The sequence below is a fragment of the Pinus tabuliformis genome, chromosome 9 (genome assembly GCF_031772625.1).
Source record: "Pinus tabuliformis cultivar Carrire ecotype Pingquan chromosome 9, CPIR1, whole genome shotgun sequence".
In the NCBI taxonomy this organism is placed as follows: domain Eukaryota; kingdom Viridiplantae; phylum Streptophyta; class Pinopsida; order Pinales; family Pinaceae; genus Pinus; species Pinus tabuliformis.
Genome location: NC_142307.1, coordinates 1,631,365,210 through 1,631,377,426, shown reverse-complemented (window position 1 = coordinate 1,631,377,426; position 12,217 = coordinate 1,631,365,210).

Sequence of the window (12,217 nt, the reverse complement as noted above, 5' to 3'; positions counted from 1 at the left end):
GTCGTCGCCTATGTACTAGTAAACATATCGGCTAGTACTAGAGTTACGGGGCTGTAGCTCCCTTCCAATAGAAGCTAGAGAATGACAGAAGGTTGTAAGATTCTATAGGTAGAAGCCTCTGTATTGGTATGAGTCTGCACCAGTACAAGATTGTAAACAGATTTTCTTATTATTAAAAGAAGATAGAGACAACAGAAATAGGTGGTTTTTACCCACATTTGGTTTCCACATTATATCTTGGCATTCATGTGTGTTTCTTATGTGTGATGCTTTATTCTTCTTTTACTGCACTGTCTAATAAATCTCTGATATACTGGTTAAAGTTCAATGCATGATAAATTGGCTAAATCAAAAGTTCTCTGCATATACGCTGGTTGCTTTAAGTACAGTCGTGTGTACACGCTAGTTCACTTAGCTGAAGTAGCGTATACAAATTTGTTTGGGAAATAAAATTATTGATCTGATAATATTGATTCACCCCCCTCTCAGTATTATTTCCAACACTGCCATGCTTCCTCTGAAAATGTAGTTGTTGCTACCTTGAACTAGGACTTATCATCCGATGCATTTTTTATAAGATACAATACTAAGGCATCACATACTTCCTCATATGGGTTATTAGATAGATGCTCAATCAATTCTTTACATCGAAGAAAATATTTCATTTTGACAAATCCCAAAAATTAAAATTTTTACCAATAAATTTTTGAAGTGTGACCAGCTCTATCCTGATCCATTCATCTTAGAATTTTTCTATTTCATCTACTTGTCTTTTAGATGCTCTGATTGTGGCAAGACCATCTATGATCTCTTTGAAACACTTTGGCTCTTCCTTTCATTTCTTTTCTTGGTTTGCTTCAGTCTTGCATTATGACCCATGATTGTCATATTTCTTTTGTCTTTTGTCTTCTTTCCTTATTGTGTCAATCTTCTAAAAATGAACATCGCATACACTTCATTATCTTTAAAAATAAACATTTTAACCTTCACTTTAATGGTGGCTCCAAAATCTACTTGAATGTTTGCTAAGCTCTTCTACATAGGTTCTTATGGAGGCCCATGGCTACAGTGTCAAATCCCTAATTAAAAATTTGACATGGAAAATCTCGATTTTTCAATTTGGCAATCAGAAGCACGGTGCAGGGATAACATGCATCCATCTTAGTGGATAGTGGGGCTACCCAAAATTTTATTGATGCATAGTTGGTGGAGTGTAGAGGCATTCATAGATTAGTGGAGTGTAGAGGCATTCAGAGATTGATATATATCCTAAACAATGTGGGCGAGAGAGGATGCCCATGCTTCACCTTAGCTGTCTTCTTGATTGATTGTTCGATATGTTGAGGATATGGTTGATGGTTCGATATTGAAGTCAAAATACTTCCTTAACCCTTTAGCGAAAGAGGTGTCTCCTCAAGTATCTCCAATAATATACTATGAAGATTCATAACATTTAACTTAGAATTATGGCCCACCATGATCATCTAATAATTAATTGAAATAGTACTAGACTCCAATTTAGGGATTGGATGGATCATATGGTGGGACTATGTTAGTGGGAACCCTAAATAAATGACTTGAAAACCACTTAATTTTCTACCTTGATAGAATTCATCTCCCAAATTTCTTGGTGGATACACAAGTCATTGAATAAATGACAATGAAGATGAGAGGGAGTTGACAAGGACATTAGGTTTTCCTATAACATCATAAAGTGCATCCACATGGATGAAGATGGAATGATAATTAAGGTCATGAAGTAGACTATAGTGTTAGAGAAATAGTGCCCATGAAAATATTTTTGGAGTGTCCCAAAGGGAAATATACAATTCTTTTCTCCTATAAAATAGAATCTACATTTATTGTGGTGATAGTAACCACAATATTCTTAGAACTAGTGCTTTAGTGATTGGTGATGAATGAATATGTGGCAAAGAAATCAAAATATTTCGACTCACTGGCATAAAATAGATCATGGGGCTGAATCAAAATTTTAAGAGATATGTCAAGGATCTTTGGTAAAATAAGGCTAGTAGCCAAAGGCTACCTTCAAAATAATTTAAGGAGAGTACGACATATTTAGAGGAGGCAAACTCAAGAAACCATACGCAAGAAAAGGGGGAAAGTATCTAACAAATATTGTTAGAGTATGCATCAAAATCCCCATCCTTGAATGAAATGGTGGTTTACATAGGGCTCATGAGAGAATATGGGATGGAGGGTAGATTGGCATGGTCAGAAAGTGAGAGAACGGTTTTATCTACTAAAGGAATATGGGATGGAGGTTATGTCTGAGTTTAGGGAGGCTTTTAGCTTGTTTGACAAGGATGGAGGTGGATGTATCACAACAAAGAAGCTTGGGACAATAATGCATTCTTTGGGTCAAAACCCTAATGTATATTGGAAGTGGTACAAATGTTTTATATTCAATAATCCACTCCCAAATACAATCAACCAAAAAAGAGTAGTTATAATATGGCTATAAATGCAACATATTAAATACACCATTCCAAATTGATTTTTATAATGAGAATCAAAGAAAATGATGATTTTGGTCATCCATTGCCTCCATACAAAGTAAACAACAACTATGCCCACTCTGTCCTTTAGGACACAAATTGTCCCATGCCAATATGAAGTCGGAGAGATACATTTAATGATATTCTTAGGCAGAGTGAAAATATGAAGCCAATATACAAATATGCTTTGAAGGACTGCTCGAACTAGAGTCAACTTGTCTCCTAGGGAGAACCACCTGTGTGCCCATGATAAAATTTTACATTGGATTTTCTCTATAAGTTAGTTCCAATCCTTAATTCCCTAAAAATTATGTTGGAGCATAAATCTAAGATATTTAATATCTGCATCCAATGCGGTGCAGATAACACCAAAAATATGACAAATCTCCTTACCAATGCATCATCTGGGTGATCAGAAATCATATGAGACTTAATATTATCCATAAGGAGTTGAGAGATCGATCAAAAGAGGTCAATCTACCAAATAGTAACACATCATCGAAAAAAATCAAAGGAGTAACTGTGACTTGTCTACCTACACACCAGCAGCCAAAATTACATTTAATCCATCTACCTCCACAGATGCAACCAAAATTACTGCCCTTGTGAATTTTGTGACTAATTCTTCCACAATCCAATATTTTATTCTCAACGTCTACTTCTCACAAAAGTTGTCGTAGATATTTTGGAGTAGGCATATTGTCTACTAATGAATATTCTATAATTTTTCTCCACAATTCTTGTAGAAATTATGGTGTATATTTGCAACTACTCATGAAGTTTTAATCAAAATCACTTGACAAAAACCTACTCTACTACTCTGCAGAAGTTAATTCAAAATTTAGAACAAAAATTTCATACATGCAATAAGAAATAACACACATGCACACAAAATTTTTCCTGGGGAAAGAAATATGCTAAAAACCCCAATGTCTACTTGCATTAATATGATGAATAGAAATGTATTACAATTTCTTTCCTCACCTAAGCACAACTTGAAAGTGAATAACCTGTCTCTCTGTTCACTAAGAAGCTCTAACCGAGACTTATTAAATTTCTACCTCTGCTTGAGCACATATTTCCTTGTGTCATTCCTTACAAAATTAGGCCCCTATTATTTAGGATTTTTTACAAAATGGATTACGCAATTCCCAGGTTTGATCATCTGACTACATGCAACACCTATACACTCAGGACTAGTCTAAAATTGATGTTACGCTGCCTTGAAATCTCTACCACAACTGGGGAACTCGAATTCTCCATGAACTAGCTATTTTGGGTTGATTGATCAGTTAACTGGATGATCACCGAGTTTCACTGAAGTTCCACTGAACAATTGGCCTTAGACTAGTTCCTCAAGCAATTGGAACTAGTTTAACTAAAAACAACTTGAGATAACTGACATTGATTGCTACAAATTAGCAATCACACATGCTTAACTAAACTCTAACTCCTCCACTCAAATTTACTGAGTAAACGGGTGACACAAGCCATGTCACACAAGTTAATTGCATCCAAGGTGTCAGTTGATGTGGAAATTCAAATTTTCTCAATTTAATCAAGGAAAACTCAAATTGAGAATTTCTTGATACATTTTTCAGGACTCCCTCTCTGCAAGAAAGTGATTATCAATCACCCCTATCTTGCACCTATGGAACTCGAACTTCCCTGTTGACATAGTTTTTTTCAATATGTCAACATCTTTCTCCTCTATCAGAATGGAGTGTAGCAACATCATCTGCCTTCAAACACAGTCCCGTAAATGGTGATATTGGATATCTATATCTTTGGATCGAACGTGAAATATAGGATTCTCGGAGAGATTGATGCAACTATGATTATCACAATTGGACCCATCATTTGACCAAATAGTGCAACAAGTATCTTTCTCATCCATATCACCTCACGTGTTGCTTGACTTGCAGCTAGGTTTTATGATTATGTCTAGCTGAGTACCATAGATCTTTGCTTCCTGTTGTGCCAAGAAATGACTATGGACCTAACACTAAAAATTCCACTTTATGTACTCTTTCGGTCTGATGGACTTCGTGCCTAATCTTCATTTGTGAATCCACATAATTTCACTCCCTCTGCTCGTCTATACCATAGTCTAAACTGTGTAGTGCCACTGAGGTACCGTAAAACATGCTTAGTTGCCTTCCAAAATAGTTCAGTAACCTAACCATAGCTTGGCTTAGCTGGTTGATTGCACAACACATATCTGGTCATGTGTTCACAAGATACACGAGTAGAACCATTAGCTATTGATAAATTGTAGCATTCACATCTTCACTTGAAGTGGCATCCTCCTTACTCTAGTTTTTCATTAGACATGTCTCCAGGGTTTTACAAATCTCCATGTAGAATCTTTGCTATATCTCAATCCTTGCCTTGAGAGACAAAAAATTCCCTATCACCTTGTCATACTTCCAACCTGAGAAAGTAGTGCATAAGACCCATGTCATTCATTTCAAATTCCTTTGCAAGGTCCTCGTTGCAAGATATGATCAAATTCTCATCACTAGTTGAAATAAATTTATCAACATATAAGACAATAATAAGCATTTACCATATATCTAGATGTGATGAGGTTTAAATCCACTTCACTTATGGTGAAGCCCAAACTGGTGAGATAACTATCGATCTTGGTGTGCCAAGAACGAGGCGCTTGTTTGAGATCATACAATGCTCACTTGAGTCTGTACACATGAGACTCTTGATCAAATTTCTCAAAGCCTTTTTGTTAGTCTATGTACACCTCCTCCCTAGTAACCCCATTGAGAAATGATTTTTTTACACCCATTTTGTGGATATTCCACCCCATTTGCATAGCTAGACCAATAATTGATCTAATGGATGAGTACCTCACTACAAGAGAAAAGGTCTCCTCACAGTTAATTCCCTCAACTTGATAGTACCCCTTGGCCACAAATTTGGCCTTATACTTCTCTATGCTTCCGTTTGTACCCTGCTTCACCTTGAAGATCCATCTCAAATCGAAAATTGATTTATATGTTGGTCTTGGGACATTTTTCCAAACACTGTTCTTTGCAATGGATTTGTATTCCTCCACCATTACATCAACCCATACAAGTTTTTCTATTTTCTCTTAAAAATAGGATGGCTCAATCTCTATAAGCCCAGTCATAAGGTTCATGTAGCCAGTGTACCTCTTAGGTGACTTCCTTTTCTTATGAAAATTTGAAGGATATCCCACATTCTCCCTCACATCCCGCAGAAATTTATCAACTTCCTTGGTTCTTTTTCTCTCTTCTCTGGAAGTTTTGCTTTAGTGAATGTCTCGACTCTCTACTCCACAATTTCTTGTTTCTCTACAACTTCCTGGGGTTCCTCTTTTGGAGCTAAAATCTCATATTTTGGTGGAATCTAAAGCTCCCTCTCAAGAGAGCACCACATAACGTTCTCCTCATTAAAATTTACATCCCTTCGCACAACTATCATTATGAGAGATGGAAAATACACATGTTAGTTGTGGGGAGTTTCTGTGTAACCCACAAATACCCCCAATTTTGTGGTCGACTAAATCTTATTCCTTGATTCTTTGGAGACATGGCAGTAAACAGAGGCTCCAAAAATCTTGAAGTGCAACACATCCGACTTTCTTCTCGAGAAAGCCTCCTCCAATGTAATGATACCAAGAATCCGATGAGGACTTCAGTTTTGCAAATAAATTGTTGTATTGCATGCCTCAACCCACAAATGCAGAGGTAGGCCTTGGCCGTGCAAGATCACCCTCGTTGCTCCCAAAATGCTACAATTATTTCTCTCAACCATCCCATTCTGATGTGGGTTGTGGGGTGTTATCAACACTCATCAAATGCCTTCTTTCACACCTAAATTTTAAAATTCATTTGACACATACTCACATCCATTATTGCTCCTGAGAGCCTTCACCTTCTTGTTGGTTTCTTTGTCAACCAATGCCTTGAATTCTACGAACTTGGAGAATGTCTCATATTTCTTCGACATGAAGAGATCCAAAACTTATGTGAGAAGTCATTAATAAAAAAGGAAAAATATTTGTGTCTAACAATGGAGGCTATTGGGAAAGGTACATAGACATCAGAGTGGATCCTTTCTTGGACTGCATGCACTCTGTTGTCCCGATCATGGAATGCATATTTGATGTAGTTCCCCAAGGTACATCCTTTGCATACATATTGTTGCTCAAATGCTCCTTTAGGGAGGCTAGTGGCTATTTGTTCTATAATATATAAGGTACCATGATGCAAATGCCCAAGTATTATGTGCTAAACTTCACCTACATCGCAGCCCTGCACTTTCTCTTCCTTAGTGCTTAATGCAACACAATATTCCACATCTAACTTATATATATTCTTCACACAAAGTTCAATATTCTTCAAATGTCCCATGGCTCTGTGTCTCAAGAATGATTTTCCTTTGTTGAAGATCACGTCATAACCATGGTCATCCAAAACTCCAACAGAGATGAGATTTTTCTTTAGGCCTAGAACAAACATGACATTCGTGAGCTTGAAAGGGGAGCCTAACTCCCTCTAAAAGGTGATTGTACCAATACCGATCATTTTGTACCTTCCATCATCCCCTAGCTCGATGCGCATCTGGAGATATTTCTCCTCTAGGTCGCTGGAAAAATCTCTACATCCTGTCATGTGAAACAATGCACCTAAGTCCAAGTACTACACACTCCCAATCACTATGTTTGACATGCATGCAATAAGGGCAAAGTCAAGGTCAAACTATGAAGCCAAGGCTTCACCCATTTCTCCTCCTAAGGTCTTCTTACTTTCCTTCTTTGTGCGGACTTCGTGGCATAGTGCTTGTATTCATGACAATGGAAGCATTTAATTTTTGACAAATCTTTCTTCTTTCCCCCTTGCCTCGATTCTGGTTTGGTTTGAGATTTCTTCCTTTTTCCCTTCTTTCCCTTTCCAACCAATGAAAAGTTTTCTTCATCTTCGCCCTTCGATGAGTCCCATCTCTGGTATTCTACCTTATTTCCTCCTGTACCAAATCATATGATACGTGTTCCCAATTCGGTAGTTTCGCCTTCTCGTTCACTTAATATTGATAGCTATGCCAACTCTTGGGAAGGCCCAGAACAATTATGCTTACCAAGTCATCCTTTGAAATAATAACACCAACTCCTACAAGCTCATCGCGAACTTGTGCGAACCTCCTCAAATATTGCAGGATAAATTCATTCTTCTACATCTTGATGTTTCAAAGTTTATCCTTGAGCACCAAATTTTTGTGGTCACTACTAGTCTAGAACAGATTTGTGAGTGCCTACCACATTACATAAGGATTTTCGTTTCCATGGAGATTGTTGACAATGTGGTCCCATACTCCAATATTATTCTGCACACCTTGGCTACAACTTTCCTCCACTGAGAAAGGTTTTGGGCATCATATTCTACTTGTTTTGTAACATCTCTCTTGATGTATTCTAGCAATCCATTGTCATCGAATACCTCCTCCATGCGATCCTTCTAGTTAATGAAATTAGATTTGCCTTCCAAGGCATACTCTAGCCTTAGCTCATTGAAGGTCATATTCTCAGCTCTTAAGAGATCTTGCTAAACCAAAATGAAAATTCGAACCTCCTGAGAAAAAAAATCGAAAGTCCTACTCTAATGTGAATCCTGATATAATATGACATAGAAATTATGGTATAGATTTGCAACTGCTCATGAAGGTTTTTCAAAATATTAAGACACAAACCTACTCTGCTGCTCTACGAAAGTTAATTCACAATTTAGAACAAAAAAATGAGACATGCAATAAGAAATAAAATGCATGCACACAATATTTTTCCTGGGGAAATAAATCTGCTAAAAACTCCAATGACTTCTTGCATCAATCTGATGAATATAGATGTATTAAAATTTCTTTACTCAACTGTGCACAACCTGTAAGTGAATAACCTATCTCTTTGTTCATTGAGAAGCCTAAACCCAAACTTTGTCAATTTTTGCCACTGCTTGAGCCCCTATTTCTTTATGCAATTCCTTGAGAAATTAAGCCCCTATTATTTAGGATTTTTTCCAAAGCAATTCCCAAGGTTGATCATGTGACTGCATGGGACACCTATATGCTAAAGAGTAGTCTACAACTAATGTTACACTGCCTTGGAATCTCCACTATAGCCCTGAGAACTTGAATTCTTTGCATGCACTAGCTATTTGAGTTGATTGATCAGTTAGCTAGATGATCACTGCATTGGACTGAAGTCCCACTATACAACTAGCCTTCCACTAGTTCCTCCTACAATTAGAACTAGTTTAATTGAAAACAACTTGAGATAATTGACTTTGATTGCTACAAATTAGCAATCATACATGCTTAACTGAACTCTAACTCCACCAACTCGATTTTATTAAGTAAAATGGGTGACACAAGCCATGTCATACAAGTTAATTGCATCCAAGTTGTCTGTGGATGTGGAAATTCAAATTTTCTCATGTGGAAATTCAAATTTTCTCAATTTAATCAATGCAAAATCAAATTGAGAATTTCTTGCTGCATTTTTCAACAATCCTTCAGGTGAATCTAATCCATGTTGCCAATCCAGCAAAACAATGTGCTAATAACAAGAACCAATAGACATAAGTAGCGTTCAAAATTAATAAAAAAGTGAGAAAACACACATTAAATCACAATTTGTAGAGACCCCGAAAAGTACTCCAACTATGCTACCACCTATCCATGTTCATCGAATGTGCCTCCATTGCTCCTCTAACAAAGCACACCTCTATTGTCAGACTCCAATGCCCTAAATCCCATTAGTTTTTGTCACCCTCCTTTGCTCTACTTCCTGGAGAACCCATCAATAGCATAAAGACAAACCCCTAATCATTTACCTTTTTTTACTAATGCAAATTTTAAGACAAAAGATTTATTTTGTCTTTCAAAATTGTCTTAAAATTCCCCTGTGTGTAGTAGTGTCGAATGCAACGACATACAAGTTGTCTCTAATAGTATCAACAAAGATCGAAGGTACAAAAGAGTAATTAATGTATGGGTAATATTGTGAAGGAATGTTTTCACGTTCTTCAGAGTCGGCTACCCCCCAAAAATGAAGACTCCAGCAAGTTGTTGTCTTTATATAAGATAACGTGAATGGAAAGTGAAAGAGCAGTGTTGGTATAGGCAAGTTGACAGACTTAAGGTGCACTGTTAAAGTCAATTTTGTAGTTGTTAGATAATATTTCCTTAAATTGATATTTTTTTCTCTAAATTAGTAATTGTCTTAAATGAGTTTTGTCTTAAGTGACCATTGTCTTAAATATAAAGTTGTCTTCAAATATTTTTGTCTTAAACTCTCATTGTCTTAAATTTAAAATTTGGTCTTAAAACATATTTGTCTTAAGTTGTTTTTGTCTTAAATATAAAGTTATGTTTTAAAATATTTTTGTCTCAAATTGTTTTTGTCTTAAATTTTATATTTAAGACAATTCAATTGGTACTAAATTTTAACGTAAAATAATTAAAATAAAAAGTGACTTTTTAACACAAGATTTCTTTTGTGAATGTCTTAAAAATGCTCTTGGTGTAGTAGTGAAGCAAAAGTCTACTCCAAACAAAACACAACACTTTCTCCAGCTAGAGTTTGTTAATTGCAACTTCCCTAGTATTGACTCACACAACAACATTCTGCTCACACAACACTGGGTTCAATCAAGCTCGACTTCTATCTATCATCTATCTAAATGTCCTAGTTCTGTTTGATTCAGTTAGTTTAGTTGAGTTGAGTTTCACTACAGTCATTTAATGTTGATTTCTCCAATATAATTTTATTTAACTGCTTCGTAATATTGAAAAGAGCAACTCTGTTCCAAGGTTTTCAATTTCTCTCATGATATGTAACTCTTTGACCGCAGCAGAGAGAAGAGACCAGGTTGGATAAGACTGTTTGAGAGCAACATTTGATATGTATGTGTATTCACTGAAAAAGAACCAAAAACATCCCATAAGAAACCTCTGGTGTTAGAAGAAACCACGATCCGTGTTGCAAGAGGGACTGCTGCTGTGAAGTCATTGAAGGGCCAGAAGAAATCAGAAATCTGATTTTTTTTTTTTAAATTTCGGAGAATAACGCATTACAGGCAATCAAACTAGAGCGTTAAAATGTAGCTGGAGAAATCCAAGAGCTGCGTTAATCTACGTCACTCAAACCGATTTTGGAGAAACGCTTCCACAGAGCAATGACAATCGCGTTATAGTTGTAAATTCAAATTGGGAGCCACGGAATTTGAAGAGCGAATGAGGTCGAGTATGACGAATTTGAAGAGCAGATTAACAGCTTACATGGCGTCGAATATCCTATCCATAATCGACCACTTTCTGATGATCGACTGGTAGTTTTGATTATCGACTTCCTCATATATTGCTTCTCACAAATATAAATCGTATGGGCTCACACATCTTATCGTTTCTTGGGAGCATGAAGCACCAAGCGGATTGGGAACACAAATTGTTTGAAAACTCAAAGGTACACTTGCGTCATTTCTTAATTACTTTGGATGAACGCGGCTTTAAGAAACTTATATTGTTATGTAACTTTTAAAGGGGATTATATAATATTTGAAATTTGGTTTAAAAGGTTCATGTATTTATTAAAAAAGGGCTTATTAAAAAAAAGGGGGGGAATGGTTTTTATAATGATATAAAAGGGCCTTTTTTTTGTGAAGATGTTCATATTTGATTTCTTTTTAAGAAAGAATAACTTTGTTTGAAAGCTTAAAAAAGACAGACCAAGAAAGCTATCATGCAACAACAGTGAAGTTTTATGTCCATTAGATGTGTATAGAATCATTGGATGTAGAGGTGTTTTTATTGTAGTCCATTCTTATGTTTTTAATTCAATTTACTTATTGAGTCATAGTGAGTAATTGCTCAACAAATGGGAAAAGCCAAGAGGCTAAGAAACTCGAAGAAAAAGCTAGAGATGTAAGAAGTTTTTTTTTCAAATATTTGAAACTGAAAAGGAGAAAGAATGTCTTCGTATTGAAATGCATAATTTATTTTAGTAGATGACAACATTTTACCTCTCAGCAGATGAAAAGTCAACTAAGAAATTCTAGGATAAGTTTGAGAATATTTTTGGTGTAAGGGGGAGTAATTTAGTGGAACATGAAGAGTTTGGTGAATTCCACTCTGCACAACCACTATACTATTTTTGGTGTAAGGGGGAGTAATCTAGTTCAAGATGAAGAGTTTGGTGAATCCCACTATGCACAACCACAAGTGGATGAAAATTTGGTGAATCAAACAACAAAGCTTGCTGATGACAATATAGTGAATCAAGAAACAAAACTTGTTGATGACAATATGGTGAATCTATCAATCTTTGATAAAGAATTGTTGGATAAAGATTAATGGTTACAGAAGATGCAAGAAAAACATCATATCTACATGATGATATTTGGTGACAAAAATTGAGATGAATATGAAAACCAAGTGGAATACAACTCGTTTAAAGAAGCACAGGTTTGTAAAGAAGTAAAAGGGACAGAGACGATAGACATAGAGATAGAGGCAAAGAAGGAATCTCAGAAAGAGAAAATAGAGACAGAGGGAGAGACAATGAAGGGAGTGCAATAGGAGAAAGCTCTCATTGTAGAAGGTAAAGAACCAATGTGGTTATGCACATGTTTGTAAACTTATCATTGATTTCCAATGTGTAGGTAAAG